Source organism: Lycium ferocissimum, chromosome 10, assembly GCF_029784015.1.
Source record: "Lycium ferocissimum isolate CSIRO_LF1 chromosome 10, AGI_CSIRO_Lferr_CH_V1, whole genome shotgun sequence".
NCBI lineage: Eukaryota > Viridiplantae > Streptophyta > Magnoliopsida > Solanales > Solanaceae > Lycium > Lycium ferocissimum.
In genome coordinates, this window is record NC_081351.1 from 60,022,879 (window position 1) to 60,042,286 (window position 19,408).

A 19,408-nucleotide genomic window follows, 5' to 3' on the forward strand; every position below is an offset into this window, starting at 1 on the left:
TTCGGCTTCCTGCGGCGGGTATCCGTCCCCGGCACCGTGCATGTGTTATGATCCGTCCGGCGCGTGTATATGTCCCCGGTACCGTGTGTATGTTATGATGTGTTGTGTTACAGACCATATTTCGTGCCCTCGTGCATGCCTTTGATTTGCACTATTTATGATCCGAAAGTAAGCGTTGACTCTTCCGGATAAGGTACGTATTTTCTCGCACTTCCGACTCGACCATGAATCCGTATATCAATCTTTCGCACCTCCGATCACGATAAGGTTTCCGTCCGATACTTCTCGTACATCCGATCTCCGACGCGATTTGTTAGCCGCATTCCCGTACAATCGGGATTGGCTTATGATTCACATGATTTCGCTTTGCATACTCGCATATTCCGTACCGACCCCCTGCCGGGGCTGCGTTGTCGCGGCAGTACTCCCTGCATGATTAGCGCCCGATTACAAAAGACGTTCGGGCCGAGTTGGCTACCCATTTGCCCTCGGAGTGCTCGCCGAGTCGCAGGTTGTACGATATGCTTTCTGACGGATGTTAGAGACTTTGCGCACGCTCGTCGCGGGTATTGGTTGTCGTCCGTAAGCGGCCCGTCTGATCGATATGTTTTCGTGTTATGTATTGAATTTTGTATGATTATAGATTTGTTCAAGTTCAAGGCTACGAGAAAGAATAATTCGAAAAAAAATTTCACTATGTATTTTATCCTATTTGATTTAAAAAGTTTGACGTGATTTTGTGTGCAAAAGAAGAGTCCGAGGTTCGCCGACCCTAAGTGGTTTGCAGCCCATCACAATCTCCTAATAAGGTTAGGGTGTGACATAAGCATAAATGTAACATAAGCATAAGAGATACCAATAACTTGGGAAAAGATGTAGAGACAACCTGAAACTCTGAACGAGGTCACTGAGGGCGACCATAATCATGATATAGATGTAAATGCATGCTCGTAAAATCATTCCTCACTGTGGAGGCATATATCATATCATATAACAATAATAAATCCTCGTAGGTGAGCTCATCATCATAACATCATCTCTCGCCCCCCAACTGATACAAACTACCGCGGGGTGAGCTCATCATCATAACATACGTGCCTACCCGGCCGCCTACAACCGGCTACAACACGCTTGGTAAAGAAAGAAATACATCTAGGTGCACGGCCTACGTGCCTACCCGACCGCCACAATGGCTCGGTAAAGAAAGAAACATGTCTAGGTGCACATATAAGTGCCTACCCGGCCGACTATAGCGCGGCTCGGTAATGAAAATAAATACATATATATAAGTGCAATGCAAGACTGACCTCAGAAGAGATATCATAAGAAGAGTCGGAGTGACCTATCGTCGTTACCCTCCGACTATCGTTATTGTCGCTACATTCTTTACCTTTCAATTCAAGAGATAACAACATGGAGAACATGTAAGATACTTGGTATGAGTTACACATGAACTAGAGTTCAACTCATTCGGATGGTATATGATCAATCCAAGTTTAGTAGAAACATTCCAATTCGGTGGCCAAAATAGATATGGAAGCATGAAAGACGTTTGATGCAATCATATATGAAATAAAGATTAGTCAATCACAAGGAATCGTATTCATCTCATATTTAGTGGAAACATATATCAATGGAAGGTCCGTCATCCTTAAGTGATGGAAAAGAAAGATAATAATGCGGGAATACACTTTGATACAAGCTATTTCAGAGAAGAGGTAAGCTGAACCATTTTGGAACCTAATCGACACAAGTTGAACGAAAAGTCTTTTAATCGATAGCCAAAAGGAGATGTGGAACATAAGTTGGTACAAGTCATAGATGAAGTATATGTCAGCTCAATTATCATGGAAAGCGATTGATCCAAGCTAATGGAACAACTTTTCAATGAAAGGTCATCCGAATTCTAGTCATGCCACAAAGAGAATAGAAAGCCCTACATACCTCGTCGATGGAGTTATATATGTTTCCCGAGTCCTTGAATGCCTTACGAACGATTTCCTAATTAATACGGACTATTCAAGATCAAAACCAAGGTCATAGGTTGTAGAAATCTTCATTTAGACATTTAATCGAGCAATTCATGGGCATGAATTTATAGGCCCTTTTTGTAGCGAAATTTTCTCGTAAAATGCTACCAAATTCTACTTTCTACTTCTCCTCTTCAATATGATCCCATCCATATCACCATAACTCTAAACAACACAACAAAACCATATAAAACAGCCCAACAAATAAGCTAAGTTCATGAAAGTTTCATAAGAATATAGAAGAGCTTGTTCTATGGGGGTTTTCCCCAATTTTTATGATCAATTACTTGTAGAAGTTCAAAAATATCAAAAGAAAGTTAAAATATACCTTATATCATGAAAATCACTTCAAACCCCAAGTTACTTCAAAGCAAGGTTTTCCTCCGAACGGCGAAATAGTGAAGAAATCACAATTTCGAAGTTGCCATGTTGTTCTTCATGTTAAAGTTGATATATTTGCTCTTGGTTTGGATTGAGATTGATGGAGGATTCATTGGAGAGAGTTTGAGGGTTTTCCAAGTCGTAGATGGTGAAAAAAATGAAGAAAAAATTCGTGCCATGGGTCTTTTATATGACCTAAAGTGAGCAGCCACCGACCTTGCTCACTGTTCTCGCGGCAGTTTATGTCCCTGGACAGAAATACGAATATCTCTCTACTCCGATGTCGTATTGACAAACGGTAAAATCAGCTGGAAACTAGACTGATAGACCTTCAATTTGGTAGGTGGATCACCCTGTAAATCTATGTAGATTGAGAGAAAAGCTCCGAGAAATCTGACCCGAATTTCAGTGAAATTTACAAACTTAACTTGCGACGCCCTTTGTCGACTTTCGTATTACAACTCGTTTGACTTCCAAACTTAACAAACGACCATTATACGATTCAAATACTTCATATTATTATTTTCTTAGCATGTGAAGAACTCCTAATCTCACCCAAAAGTACAAGTTATCATATTTCCAACTTGCCGGCTTTTGACGAAACTCATGCTTCTTTGATTCATTCCCCCTTCAAATCTTCCGCCACTTACTAATATTATTTATAGACTCTTGTAACCATTTATATTAATAAGCTCAATCCCTTTTAACTTCAAGATAATTTCTTTTTGAACTTGCATCGACTAACTCATGATGCGACTTTAACGTGCGAAAATTTGTGGTGTAAAATGAACCCTGGTTGCTGACTTGACATTATCTAAGATGGCTTGAATTCCAGCAAATTGCGGCACTTGGAAGAAAGGTGATGATTGAATAAATTCAAATACACAAGGCTTTGGAGTCAGGCGAGCCTCTTCCAAATCAAATGGTTTCTGTTCCCCACCTTCGAGTCTATTAGGTGATAATTTTCCCTTCTCCTTATCAATCCTCTCTCGAAGAGCTTCACCAAAGAAATACACAACTCTTTGAATTGGAGTTCCAGTAGGAGAAGCAGACAGATTACACAATCTTAGTAACTCCGTTGCACGTTCTTAGTGTCTTTTGGAAAATATTTCAGTAGAATCTTGAAGTAGAAGAGCAAGCTCCAAATCTTTAGACAGACCACAATCTGTGTTAGAATATGTATCCTCTTTCTTGGAGGCCTGTTGAAGTAATTGTCCTCGTGCCATTTCGAATATGCTTACTGTTGATGGTACATGAGATCCAGAAATATTGCTGCATGGAATAGCATGGTGATTCTCTTTCAGATCTCCTCCACAATAACGCTTCTGCAGAATTATGCATGATGCTGAAGGCAGACAAGAGCTTTCCTTCCTTTCTTCAGCACAATGAGAGCTTTTCAGTTGATCCTTTCCTTTATTTGCGGCATTTGCAAGACTTGAATCCATGACTTCAAGTATATACAACCCAAAAAACTTTTAAAGATGACCCGTTCTTTTTGACAAACCTTCAGTATAAATGGTTTTCTGAATCTATTCTCACTTGAGAATGAAGCTCATTTTATTCAGACCATGTAGCTTCAAGGACAAGAAACTCTCCTCTAATCATATTCTTTTTCCATCTAATGGCCTGGTATGTAAGGTACCAAACAAAAAAAGAAAGGAAAATATGGAAGAAAGGACAGAAAAAGCGTGGACAAAGCTCGATCTTTTCAAGACTGATTTCCTAGCAGCTAGCTGGTAGCCGAATAAAGAATCTTCTTCAAATAGATACAGCCAGAAACCACATTACATTAGTCAATTAAAACTTCTCATTTGTTAGACATCTCTATCTGTAAAGAGATTCTTACAAAGTCTTAACCAAGAAAATTAGCATCGTTTTTGTACCAAGAAAATAACTAAGACTTGTGTGATTCACTGCTGGATTTCTCTAAGGTTTATGATTAAATCCATGTTTCCTAGAAATCGAATTGTAATATTTTATTTATTCCTAATCCTAAATTATCTTTTTGATTACAAAAATTTCATGGAAGTATTCTTCATCTATAATTTTGATAGTTATTTGGAAAGAAGCAAAAACTTTTTTTTTCCTACTCATCACACTTGCCTTCTCTTTCTTTTCCTAAAGAAAAACTAAAGTGAAGTTAACGAATGGAATTTTGATATAAAAAAAAAAAGTTAATTCATTTTACTTTCTAGGTCTATCTATCTATCTATCTATCTATACTATATTAAAAGCAGAAACTCCTAAACTTAAAAGTTAAATTACCTAAATACCCTTTTAAAACAATTAATTACCATATTTATTAAAAAAAAATTTAAAAAATGCATATTGAATAGATGTGTTCTAACGAGATTAGCAGGTTTGACATGTTCTTTGGTCCAAAAGGTGCTTGGCTGCAAATCATTGCCTGTAAAACTTATATGCCAACCTCTAGCTAGGTTACATACAATTTGGAAAAGAAAAATGTCTGACGTTAATACTTGTAAGTTTAATTTTCATGTACTCAAATTAGTTTCAACCCAATCATATCCTTTGACAATTTAATTTTGCATTTATTGTCATACGGTATATTACTTATTATAATATCTTTAGAAAATCAGAATTTTCTTTGACAATCTATTATTTTTTTGGTATCTCCTTTAAATTTTCCCACATTAAATATAACATATTCTTTCATCTTCTAGATACTGTTGTTCAATTTTTTTTCTCATATATAGATAAAATAACGTGATCAATTAAGAAAACTTGATCATGTTCAAAAAGATATATATTTAGAAACAGTTATAAATATTCGTATCTAGATTCGTGCTGATAAAAAAAAAAAAAAAGGCACTTAGGTGCCTAAACTAAGCTCTATGCGCGGGGTCCGGGAAAGGCCGACCACAAGGGTCTATTGTATCTGGCCTTCCTTGCATTTCTGCAAGAGGTTTCCACGGCTCGAACCCGTGACCTCCTGACCACAAGGGTTATTCGTGCTGATAAAATGTTCATAAAGAAAATAGTGTTGCTACCAATTCACGTAAAGAACTTAAAAAAGAAAAAAAAAAACCTTGTTTGTATAGTTAGGGTGGAAATTTGAACAAAATTATATTTGATTTGCTTCTTCATCTTATTTTCTGATTTGAAATAAAGGAAAAAATTCCCCAAAAAATGTTCCTCGATAAATGTCTGAAGACTATCGGCAACTCTGAAAATGTTTGTCTTTTCATATCTTTTCTTCCTTGTCAATATGTTAGGGTAAAGAGGGATTAATATCTAATCTCTGTGTGATCTCTTTCTCTAACTCTTTCCTAAAAATGTCTTTCCATCATCACCTTTCGAACATCACCTATTTAATTCAGAACATATTGATTCTATATATGCATTATTAGAAAGGAAAAAACAAATATTTTAAATTTTGTTGGGACTATTAGGAAAGCTCCCTTGTTGATGCCATGTATAGAAGGATTTTTTTTTTTTTTTTTTAGTGATCTTGAAACTCTTAGGAAGGACTCAGTTAAGTTATTCCTCTCCCCATTTAGCGATATATATATATATATATATATATATATATATATATATATAAGATTCTCCTTATATATAATTGAGATTATACTACTCTCTCCGTCCTAAAAAGATTGTCTTCCTTTCTTTTTTTGTACGTCCCAAAAAGATTGACACCTTTCTATATTTAGAAACAATTTAACTTTGTGAGATGATTTACATCGACACAAATATCTAAAGCTTGTTTTGAATCACACATTTCAAAAGTCTTCCCTTATTTTTTAAACTTTATGCCAAGTCAAACTGAGATAATTTTTTTGGGACGGAGGGAGTAATATTCTTTGTTTCTTCTCTGATTAGGGAACTTCAAAATATCGACTATTCTTGTCAATAATATGCTAATCAATCAACTAATTTTAAGTTATAAATTGATATTGATATTATTTTATTAAATTATACATGACTTGGCATACACGTGCAACGCACGTGACGAGAAACTAGTACTTAAATAATTTTAAGAAAGTTTACCATCTTAATGTCATCGTTTTTTTCATTTATTTCATTTTCAAAAGCCAAATGTAGTATAATACAAGCCTAATCGCTTGCATAACGCATCCCTATCTCCTAACTAAAATATTCAAAAGTTTCTCTCTCCAAGGTCAAGAGACTAATAATGTACTAGTTTTGTTCAAACAATATAGACATTCATATGGATCCATTAAATTTGTTAACCTATAGAATATCAACAATTGTAAGTTTATGATTTTACTTTAATCCACAAAATGGTCTACAAGTTGAATAATATATATTTGCTGAATTTTTTTCTCAGATTTTGCTGACAGAAGAAGAAAAGGAGACGCAGCAGATTTTAATATGAAATCCATTTTCTTTTCTTTTCTCAAGATAAGTCCTCACTTGGAACCCATAAAAAATTCCATCATCCTTTTCTCCTTGAACGCATAAAAGAAATGGAACCTTTCCATTTAATATTAAGGCCTTCTAAATTCATAAGGGAGTTCTCAATCTTCAACAAGCTAAAGAAAACATATTTTTCCTTCCTTCCTCCTATATCATTGCATACGGGTAAAAATGCCATGCGTGATGCGACCAACATACAATGATAGGACTGCCATTTCCATTATGCTTTGAGCTGATTGGAAATGAGATCCACAACAGCTGCTACATGACATGTTAGAGCATATCTCCTTAATATTTCCCCCACTGCAATTCTTCTGCCAATTTGGCTTGATGCTAGAAGCAAGAGAACTTCCCTTTACGCTTTGAATTTGATCAATGATATCTTTCAGGGGTCCAAGCTTTCCAAAAAGTATACTGATGTAACTGCCTAATCCTAGCTATTTTTACTTAAAGCTTCAAATACCAACACTAACAGTTCTGTCGAGATGATCCTTCATTTCTTCTTACATCTCTCGAGTATGAAATATTTTCTGCGTCTTTCCTCACTTAAGACTAAAGTTCATTGTATTTGAAGGCTGAAATTCCATCTAGGAATGACAAAATAAATATTTCATGTAAAAAATATATTCCCTCTATTTTCTCCATTTTGCTGTTGTTTAACCATCCGCAAAAGTTTCTAACCAAGGAGTCAGCAAAATAAGGGCAGTTGATTTTTTGTTACCTCATTTTTTCGACTGATTGTTACAACAAGGATAATAATATCTTCCCATTGCTTGAACTAAAATATCATCAAATTGTCAGAATACACATGATAATAATATTAGGAACCCCAAATAGGACTTGCTTGGCTTAGAGGTGTTGGGATATATACTATATTACTATTAACCATGTGTTTGGATATAGTATTTATTATAGAAAAATTATTTATTCAATTTTAATAAATAGTTAAATATATCATGTACTAGTATGTGTGTCCTTTACTTCTATAGTAGATGATTTGGTGTATAGAGTTTAGCTCATACACGGAAGATTAAATCATCGGTTCTTATAAGTATAAAGTTTATGTTCACAATCTAAGATGGAAATTGGACAAAGATATTGGTATGATTGTAGCACAAGATAAAATATAATTATTTTCATTATGGGAACTGTATAGTTCTGACTTCTTGTGCTAGTACATTTTGTATGTATTGAACGTACTAAGTAGAGATAAGTGTTTTTGTACTGAATAGATAAAACAACTTCTCTAGTTCATTAAATGTACTTATACTCTTAATCTTGATATTATTATTACGATCATGTGATTTGTTCATTATTTTTATTCATTAAAATGTACGACTCAATTGCGGGTCATGTATTCTTGGTAAATTGGATAATGGCAAAATACGTTTGTGAAATAATAATTAATAGAATCCATGTCTCGACTTTGAGATTGATGATACATTTATGGATGCTTATAAGTCTCATGTGAAAACCCTGCAGGTGGATTTTGTATCCATCACATGATATAAGTTAAGCGAAAATATAAAATATTTAATTAGTCAATGGATTAAATTGTCAGTAATTTAATTTAATTAATTGGTATCTGTAATCTTAACACGGGGAATTAAATAAGATTTAATGAAAGAGTTTGAAATTAAACTGAGGAGTGAAATTACAAGTTTTTAGTGGAATAATCTGTAATTTATTGCGGTAGGATTAATTCATTCACATTCCGAATTAATGCCACAATTAGAAGCCTCGATAATAAATCTGTGGTCCCTGCTATGCCAGATTATTCTTGGACTTGGAAAATAATATTCTTGGGGGAAAAGGAAGTCCACAAGTTTTTGGACTAGGGTTTGAAACCTAAAATAAGGTTATATATAGTATGCTTTTCAGCCCTAAGAGTGGTACTCTTTCCTGAGCTGTAGTGCTTGCACACATAAGTATTCACTGTCCAAAGGCTAGTTAGGTTACATAGCAGAAAACTGCAGACCATGGAACTGAAGGAAGATCGTGTGGATTCTTGAAGGTTCGATTTACGGTCGCCGTCACGCTTCAAGAGATAATTACTAATTTATGTTTGATTAAAATCTCGATTATGTGTTGTCTATATTACATGCAATCTCGATCCTAGCTATTTGCTTCCGCTGTTTATGCCTGTATTCCATCAAGAGGCACGTCAAGACGTTTCTTGAAGATAGTTGGAGTCTCTCCCACGAGCAAACAAACGAACAAATGACAACTCTATCTTGGGGATTCAACTAAGCCACACAACAAGTAGCATTCAAGAACGTTGGTCTTCTATTCTTGAGTCTGTGATTTCATCTTTTGATCAATGTCTCTCAACTATTTTAAAGGAAAAGTGTTAGTGGATTGCTTTTGGATTGCTCTTATTTTACAAGAAAAGAAGAACTATTTATAGGATAAAAGTTCTTGTAAGAAGAGTTTTCATTCAGTAATAGTGCTTAATAGGTTCATGAATTTAACAAATAAAAATGTATCTTTCAAGAACCTAAAATGTAAAAGACTAAATGAAGAATGTATCTTCAAATTCAAATTAATTTGATTTTGGAAATCCAGAGCTTTTATCAAATGAACTGTTTCAAAATTAATTGAAACATTAACTCTAAGTTCTAACAATCCCCCACTTGTTTCAAGAAATTTTGAAACTTTTTGACACATTAATCTAGTAACATGCATCAATAATGGTGTCTTTTGGACTTGAATCATTAGCTAGCGAAGATTTTCTAAATCATTGACTATGTAGTGAATGAATCTTGAACCAAGCAGTTCATTGAATGAAGTAGAAAAATTTCCACGCACATTACTATGTTCCAATGAAAATCAATATCATTTGACACCTTACGACCATGTTCTGAATCCTTTTATATAATTGCTTTAAGATTTTCCTGTTAAAAATCTTATTGAAGTGGCCTCCACTTTGCACTTAGAGCGGTATATTCATCACGACCAAATAGTCTATGAATTCATTAAGAGAATTTAATCTCATCCTCCTTTAGAACAAATTGTTGGTAAATCTATCAAGAGTGTTCCTACACACACCAACCAAAACCGGTGTATAGACTTATTAAGATAATATAATCTCATCCTCCTCTTTAGTAGTAATATCGGTAAATCTATCAAGAGTGTTCTTACAAACTCCAACCGAGATCGGTCTTATAGATTTATTAAGAGAATTGAATATCAACCTGTGCACATCTACTCACTCTTTTACGAAATGGAAATTTCATTTATGTGCTCCACAATTGTAACTTTACTTGTTTTTTTTTTTCCTTTGAACCTAAGATTGCATCATTAGGTGGGGTTTCCGTTAGTGCGGAAACCATAAAACCACAATAATTAACGTGGTTCAGATCGATGTGATCATAGTCCACGGAGAACGACCGACACTTTTATTAATATCAAGGGAGAAAGTAAGTTACAAGATTGAATACTCTTAGGTTCTATGTTCTGTCCTACTTAATAAATCCTATCTAGCATGTATTTGTACTACTAGGTCTAGTCCTTTCCTAGAAAGGATCTAAATCCCAATAAAAAAACCAATCAAAGAAAAAAGTTTCCTTTTATTTCTTTCCGTTTTTGAATAGGAATTGGCTTGAATATATTCTGAACTTCACAATCTCTGCCTTGAGATGAATTTCGAGCTTCCATATGAGCGTCATTCAGTCCAATGTCTCTAAGCCTACATGATCTAACTCCGTGTAGGAAACAAGAGACACTAACCGAAACCTTGTACATACTAGTAGCTCTACCTTGCCCTGCCATTCTCCATCCTGACGCATTAGTTGATGCGAACTCCTGCCAAATTCATATAATGACTGAACTTGACAAGAGGAACCACCTTGGTCAACATATCCCGTTGCGTTGTCCTTTGTGTCAACCTTCAAGACCTTAACTTTGCCTTGTTCAACAATATCACAAATAACATGGAAATATCAATGTGTTTGGTGCAATAATGAAATCTCTGATTTTTTATAGTCTTTTGGTCATTATAGTCTTTTCGGCATTTCTGTCCCTTTCCAAGCTTTGTTAGCTCACTTTTGAATTGAAGAGACCGTTGACACTCTTCCTAAGGTGTCTAGACTTGATTCGAGCGACTTTTTGTGAATTATGAGCTTTAAGCGAAAAAGAGTTGACTCAAAGTTGACTTTTGGGTAAACAGACCTTTTTTCAGAAATTTATCAATTCTGAGAGGTCCGGAAGGTCATTTGGAACTTGTGTGTATATCTGGTTCGATTCCCAATGCACTCAGATGCATTTTGAGACATGGGTTAGGAAGTTAGATATGAGGTATCGGGGGTTGACTCGGTCATCGAGACCTCCGTTGGGAATTCTGAGGCCACGAGTGGGTCCGCAGCATGTTTTTATACGGGTCTGTGTATATGGTTTGTGAGCAGATGGCCTCGGGAGTTGGTCGAGATTTCGGTTGGAACTTGGGAAAATAATTAGGATTCTGGTACTTGGTGTCCGCCAGAGCAGCACCAATGCCATCCTAGCAGCACCGCCGTGGCGGTGGGATGGCCGTTGGGGCGGCCAAATGTGTTCTGCCGGGGTGGTGGCACCGTGGCGGCCCCAATGCCGCCGTGGCGGTATCAGGCCTATTATTTCATTAAGTGTGTATTAAAAAGCCCTTAATCAATGTCTCTCTCTCCTCTCGGTGCATTTTAGCGAGGTAGCTAACGTGAGTCGGATCTGAGAAATCAATGGCCCGACGGCGACGAAACCAACCAGACCAGCGACTTCTTGTGACACCAGCTGTTATATCCCGTATTTTGTACATTGGGACATTCCGAGCTAACCGTGAAAAGTTAAGGACAAGACTATTTCGGGATACGAGGTAGAGACTTTTAACCTCCGATTTTGTTTTAAGGCACAAGTTGCTTATAATTTTATTGGTATGGAATATTAAGGAAAATTAGGGGCTAGAAGTTGAAAATAATATTTCATGAAAGGGCCTAAGTGGCCGTGTGGCTTGGTGTGGGGTACCACCCATGGCTTGGCAAAATTTGATTGATCCAAGCCATGAGTGGGGCATGGTCCACTTGTATGAATTATATATGTGGACAAGTGATGACAAGCAAGACATAATATTCATCATCTTTCAACTTAGAAGCTTGGAGAAACTTGGAGAAAAAGAGAGAGCTATATTCGGCCATGGCTGGCTGAGAAGTGATCAAAAAAATAATTTTCTTCTAGCTTTTCAACCAATTGGAAGGTCCTTATTAACGTGGAGTAGTTGTTAGAGCAATCAAACCATCCATTCTTGCAATTCTCAAACCCTAGCCAAGTTGAAGAACTAAGTGGAAAAGGTAAGGTTCAATCTTCTTTTACATATGTTGTGGATGGTTTGTGCATGTTGTAGTGTGTAAAAATGGATGAAATTCATGAAATTATGTGTGTTAGTGTGTGGCCGTATAGGGGCTGTTTTTGGTAGGATATGGCGAATTGATTTTACTTAATATTTTTGGTTGTTGTTGTTGTGGAGTCTATGATGCAAATGAAGGTTTAATGATTCAAGTTGAAGTTGTAATCGTTTGTGGGCTGTTTTAGAAGCTAATGCGATTTTAATATAGTTTCTTGTATTTATGAGAATGATGTTGTTAATGTGTGGATTGTTGGTGTAGTTCATGAATTTGGAAGAAAGAAATGTGTTGTTGTTGTTCTTATTGAGTTTGGGGAGGTTTCGGGTGGAGTGGTATGTTGGTTGGGTTGTTTTGAATATTGTGCGGATTGTTTGAAGTGTTCTTGAATCTTGTTTGAATGGTTTCGGATTAGTACTTGAACGTGTGAGCATTGATGTTGGCTTGATTGTATGTGGTTGAATTGAATGTAAATGAAATGCCGTCCAATTATGTAGAAGGGAGTTACTAACGTTAAAATACGTTTTGAATTACTTGTCAATGTTGTTAGTATGGTTGTTGGTATTGTTGTTGATGATTTGACCGAGTTGAATTCTCGAGGTTTGTTGAATTTATAGGGGAAATGCTGCCCAAATTTCCACAAATAAAGTGCTAGCTTGGGATTGAACTCCTAAGTACCTATAACTAATGTTAGTATCTAATGACGTTGTTGTAGATCTTGGAAAGCCCGAGACTTAAGTTCGGATTAGCGTAGGAGGCGGACGAGGTATGTAAAGCTTACCCTTTCCTTCTTTTGGCATGTCTTAGATGTAAGTAAGATATGATACGAGCCTTGGGGTAACTCTATTCATAAGATCCGAGCATGGCTACGATTCTTATTCACTTCTTGATGTTAGCATTCCTAATATAGTCGAGCTATGGTCCTTGTGTCTTTTGTACGATTGGATAGTAAATGTTGCATAAAGAGTTTTTGTTCCTAAAGGATTCTATGTCGAATAAGGTCCCTAACTTTCATCAATAGGCTCGGATTGCCTTGATTTGTTCGTAAAAGATTCTGTAATGATTAATGCCCGTAACTTTCATGGGCGGGCTCGGATTGGTTTGATACATGTCTACGATCTCTAAGACTCTCTTTAACGTAGCCCTAATGACATTTAGAACGGATTTGACATGACTATCGTTTGATACTCGAGCGTTGATTTGTCTACTTATCTATAGAGTCTTAAAAGATGATTTATATGCATATGGTTTCTCACTACTCTGCTCGTGCAAGCTGTTATTACTTCTTTCACCGAGTCCCGGGCCGGGTATGTATTCGTGCACAGTTTCACTGCATTGTTCATCGAGTCCCTCACTAGAGGGCCGGGTACGGTATATATATATGATGATGTGTTATGGCGTTATGATGTGTTCTGGAGTATGATGTGTTCTGGAGTATGATGTGTTGTGACGCCAATGACGGGGTGGCGACCACTTTCACCGAGTCCTATAATGGGCCGGATATGCTTTCCATTATTAATATGCATGATTGGTATTTCAAGAGTAAGCATTTTGGCATTCTGATTATTATACTTGTTTTCTGTACCTCTTATGCATGATTTGTATTTCAAATGCAAGCATTTTGGTATTCTGGGTATATGCTCACTTTACGTCGACTCCTTACTTCGGTTATGACCCCATTTCCGCCGTATTTCCATGCTTTATATACTCGGTACATATTTCGTTATATATGTGCGGACCCGTCATTTCGTTATTTAGAGGGTAGACACAATGCGTGGGTTTCGTTTATGCCCGCGGTGACGTGACGCTCGCTGCGGTAATCGCCGACCCCCCGGTATGTATTAGGATCTCCATGAGGCGACGCCTTGCTTTTTCGTACGTATAAGTTCTAGTTATCTTGAGCGCTCCCGCAGTGTTTGTGCCCGCCGGAGCCTATATTTTGCGTACGTGCACTTTCGTTATATATGTGTATGTATATGTCTCTTCATAAGCAAACCTTAAAAGGGGAAGGGGGTACGGCGGGGTCTGTTCCGTCATATGATTCTCGCGCAATTACTCTTGCTCCGAGGTACGTAGACACATTATGTGTGGGTTGTGGGTAGTTATTGTACGGTTCATGATGGAAAGCCCCTAGTGTGGGTTGTGTTGGGTTGTGAGGCGTACCCTTTATTATGACTGGAGACATCCCTTATGAGAAGTCTATATATATGTATATACGAATTTTATTGTGAAACCACAAATCCCAGGCGACGCCTTACATTTTTACGTACGTATAAGTTCTAGTTATGCTTGCTATGGTCTGATTATAGTCAGTAGGTGTGTACGAGTGCCCAGCTCGGGTCAAGACCCCTACACGGATAAATATACAACGGGGTTGGTGTCGTGACACCGGCAAATGGAATTGAAATTGATACACTTGAGGAAACCATACAACTTTTGGAAGCTTTCTTCCATCTGAGTTCCAACCCATTATAGAGGAGCGTGAAGGTTGCTCTTCTGATGAAGCACCATAAGCAAACCTTAAAAGAGCAAAGGAAGAGGGTAACTCGAGAAAAGAGCAACCGGCGGTGCGCCGCCTACAGACGTCAACAATTTTTTTTTTTTTTTTAAAACAAGAAAGTTGTAAATGAAACCTCGCGTGACCAACCCAAACATGATATATAGTGCTCAAAGGCCTCTTCATTTCGTACAACAAAAGCCGACAAGTTACAAATACTACTGCTCCTATTATTCCGATGGGGAATCGAAGCTCGCAAATGGGTAAGTCTCTCAATTTTGTAACCCGGGTCCCCCATTTCATCGCGGGATGGAAAGCCCACTAGTGAAATTGATTAAAGATGATTTCAAACCCCTAAGAGGACATAAGTAGATGGAAAAATCTTTAAATTATTGGATATGTGATTGGAGACATCCCTTATGAGAAGTCTATGGATAACTATGTAAATCATGTCTGGAATTTTTTTGTGAAACCACAAATCCTATATCACGATGACGGCTATTACATTTTCAAATTATGCACAAGTGATGATAGAGATCTTGTATTGCGGAATGGTTTTGTACGACAGTCGGAGTGGTTTTGGAAAACCTATAACGGGAGTGGACAAACCTTTTTATTCTTGAAAGAAAAAAATGGGAGATGAACTTTAGATTTGATCAAGTTAGAGGATACTAGTTCAATGAATATAATTCCTCTATGGGTAAAATTTCCTAGACTCCCTGTTGGATATTAGTACTACTTACGTCAAGCTCTTAGTAAGTTGGCTAGTGTGGTTGGAAGACCCCTACTACACGGATAAATATACAACAAATTTGGAGAAGGTGTCCTATGCTCGTATACTTGTTACATAATGCATTCATATCTCGAAACCCCTACCGAATTTGTTGAAATTGATACACTTGAGGAAACCATACACAATATATTGACTATGATTGGAGTCCAAAATCTAATTTCCAACATACATATTTCTTTAATATAAGAATTGGGCATGACAAGACCACATTTTTAAATCCTTGGAAGAATAAGCCTACTCCACCTGTTCAAGAGGTTGTAGGGGAACCTCCAAAGGAAAAGAAGAGAACTAGGAATAGAAGAAGGCCCTCAACACACACACACACACAGGCAAGAATGGCAACCAACATCCAACGATCCATAAATCGTCTATAACATAAAGGAAGCTACAAATGAGATAGCTAACCAATTCGATCCAAGAGCTCTTGAGCTTGTTAAGAATTCAAAAAGAACAAGATTTTTGGATCAAGGATGGAGGCTCCAAGAACTTTTTTTATCCTAGCGTCTCTCTTTTGTTTTGATTTCTTTTGTTGTGGTTTCTAAAGGAAAAAAAAATTCATAAATAAGGGTGCTACACATACATCTGTTGAGAAGAACTCTCATTTGGAGATTATCTCTAGAGAACCAGTAGCAACTCTTACACAAATACATGGAAAGCAACGCAATATCTAGCAAAACAACATAATGCGGTAGCCTTATAGGTTACAAGTACTTTGGGGGAAGCCTTTGGATGGGACTAATTCTTCGCAGGCACTTAGATATCTGCGAGGGGATGTCTTCGACCACTTTTCAACGCGGGGTCCCCCCCCATGATCATCACAACATGGAATATTAGGGGGCTAAATAAGCCCTACAAACAGAAGGAGTTGAGACTCTTTCTAGCAAGGAATAAAGTGGACTTCATTGGCTGGTTGGAAACAAGAGTAAAGGAGCATAAATAAAAAAAAAATCTTACAAAAATAGCAAGAGGATGGTCACACTATTTTAATTATCCACTAGCAACAAATGGCAGAGTTTGGTCAATATGGAGAGATCACATCAAAGTCCAAGTTTTGGACAAAAAAGAACAATACATTCTACCGTACATGCTATGTTGAAGAACCTGCCCGCCCTAAATTTTCTACAAGAAGGCTTCTTAACGGTTGTGTATGCTAGGTAGTCATAAATCGGTTGAATCTTAGAGACGCCGCATGCCATCTATGGAATGGTCCGTTCTTAAAGCCGGTTAGGACAATTGTAAGGTCCTTGGCTACTTTGTGGGGATTTCAACAATGTTTTGTCATTGGGGAAAGATAAGATTGGAGTGCCGGGTGTTGGAGTTAATTTTGTTTGTCAAAATGAGATTCGGGGACTCGGAGACATGCTAACACTATGCGGTGACACCTCTAAAGACACAAGGGGACTTTATGTACAACACTTCACTTGGTGCATGAAAGAAAACAAACAACAATCCGATGTGAGGGTATACAACATAGTAAGATTGACTAGGCCTTTGGCAATTTCCATTGGATCCAGCAATATGGACATATTGAGTAGAGAACCCTTAGACGTCAACTCAATTTTTTTTTTTTAAAACTCGAGTTGTAAATGAAATACCAAAATCGACACGTGAGTATCACTATCTTATTCTCATCCAAAGCTATAAGCAAGTGACACTTCATCCAAAACCATTCGGATTGTTTGCTAATATACTAGGTCTGCTTTGAATTTCCCATGACTACTAGGGATGTATGGCAATGAAGCTAAAGCGGAATATTCCGAATATGTAAAGCTAGATAACGAGAGAATATGGAGAAAAATACAAAGAATATGAAGAAACAAACTAAAGGATTTAAATAATTACATGGCTTCTTATGAGCGCAAAATTGAATCATTCTAGACAAGCCCTTGAAGAAGATACGTCTGCGCTAAAACTATGCTTACAACCTTTAGACCAACAATTGGTTTTTTTTGAAAAGTCTTATAAAATATCACACGAATGGAGAAGTGTATTTTGGGTGATGTAGAGAAATGGTTTTAAGGAAGCTTTAGAAAATATGTGGAGGAACAAGTTTTAAGACGATTACATTCCGGCAAGCATCGTTTGAGCATTTTTCCAACAAGTTTGTGGATACTCAAATTCTAAGTTCTTTCATGCTCAATGGAAAATCGAGGGCTTAAATTCAAGCCGACATGCCAAAAAGGAGGGAAGGAATGCAATCTCATGGCTCATCACTTAAACTCAAGTCCCGTTTCGGGTTAAACTTGCGATCCCTACTAGTTGAAGAAGAGTATATAGATTTTTTCACCGACTTCCCCTTATAGGACAGAGTGCACAGGAACTACCTTGTCCAAATGCAATAGTAATTCGACTAAGGTTCTGCATTCATTTCATTCCAATATCATGTCAACAATATTCATTTAGATGACTCTTATACGAGGATGTAACAAAATATTCACAAAATATACAATATATGCAACTATACTAGCTACGCCAATACATACCCTTAATAAATGTCCCAATTTCATCAACCATAATCATGATTAGATGGGTTCCACATAGTAAAACTTTTCTTTGCTAGACATACATGCAAATTGTAGAGAGAGAGAGGTTATTGCTCACAAATGTTACACAACAAACCAGGGATTTTTTCGATGGCTTGGGAAGATTGATGCACCACGATGATTTCCATCCAACTTGCACTCTAACTATTGTGCCTAAGAAACAAACTCCTTTTTCTCCAAATGTCAAGAACTATAGACCCATTATGCTGCACCACCATATACAAAATAATTGCAAAATTTTTTTTCTCTCTTCTTTCTTTTTTTTCTGGTAGGCTTTTTTCCTTTAAGTTTCTAAAGGAATCCTTATTATTGATGGTTTGATAGGATGCTCTCGTCACCCACCCAATTTTGGGCCTATTTTCTCTTCGCTTCATTGAAGGAAGACACAATTTCCCGAAACAGATTTAACATCATTTTCAACACTTCCCATGAACTCCTCAAGGGGCCTTATTCTTACAAAGCAAATGGATTTCTCAAGATGTGTGTTAAAAGTGGATCTCGAAGAAAAGGCTTATGATACTTTAGAATGGGTTTTTCTTGGAAAGAGTCCTTTTTGATCTGAGATTTCCATACAAATTTGTCAAATGGATTATGGAGTGCATTACAACTATCTCTTACTTGTTGCTACTAAATGGAGGACTCACAAAACCTTTCAGAGCTAAGAGGGGCATCAGGCAAAGGGACCCTATGTCCCCTTACCTATTTGTCATTGGTATGGAGTATTTGCAGAGAGAAATGGATCAGCTAGTATTGAATGGGGACTTCAATTTTCACCCTAGATGCTGGAAGTTGGGAGCCATACATGTCTGCTTTGATGATGATCTTCTGATGTTTTTTTGGGGCAGAATTAGTTCCGATTACTCTACTTGATGCCACTTTCCAAAAATTTCTCAAGCCTGCGGATGTATGGCAAGCAGAATATGAATAAGAGTTTAAAGGATTTAAATAATACATGGCTGGTCTCTCAAATGATACAAAGCAACATGCTTACATACTTTAGACTTATTGGGGTATTCTATGGGTGAGGAACAAGAACTCCCATTCGGGTGTCTAGGAGTTCCATGCTTGGACTCAGAAGATTAACAATAAGTCGATACTTACTAGTTGAAGAAGAGTATATAGCTTTTTTCACCAAACTTTTGATTGAGAAGATCACAACTAGAATACAATGTTGGTCATCCAAAACTACTCTTATATGCTGGGAGGAAATCTATACAAATGATAAAGTAGATGGGTTCCTTTTTGGACTTCAAACCTACTGGGCCTAGATTTTCATACTTCCAAAAAAGGTTTTGAAGATGGTAGAAGCAATTTGTAGATCTTTCCTCTGGACAGGAAGTGCTACTATTTCAAGAAAGGCTTTGGTAGCCTGGGACAAGATTTGCACACCTAAAAAA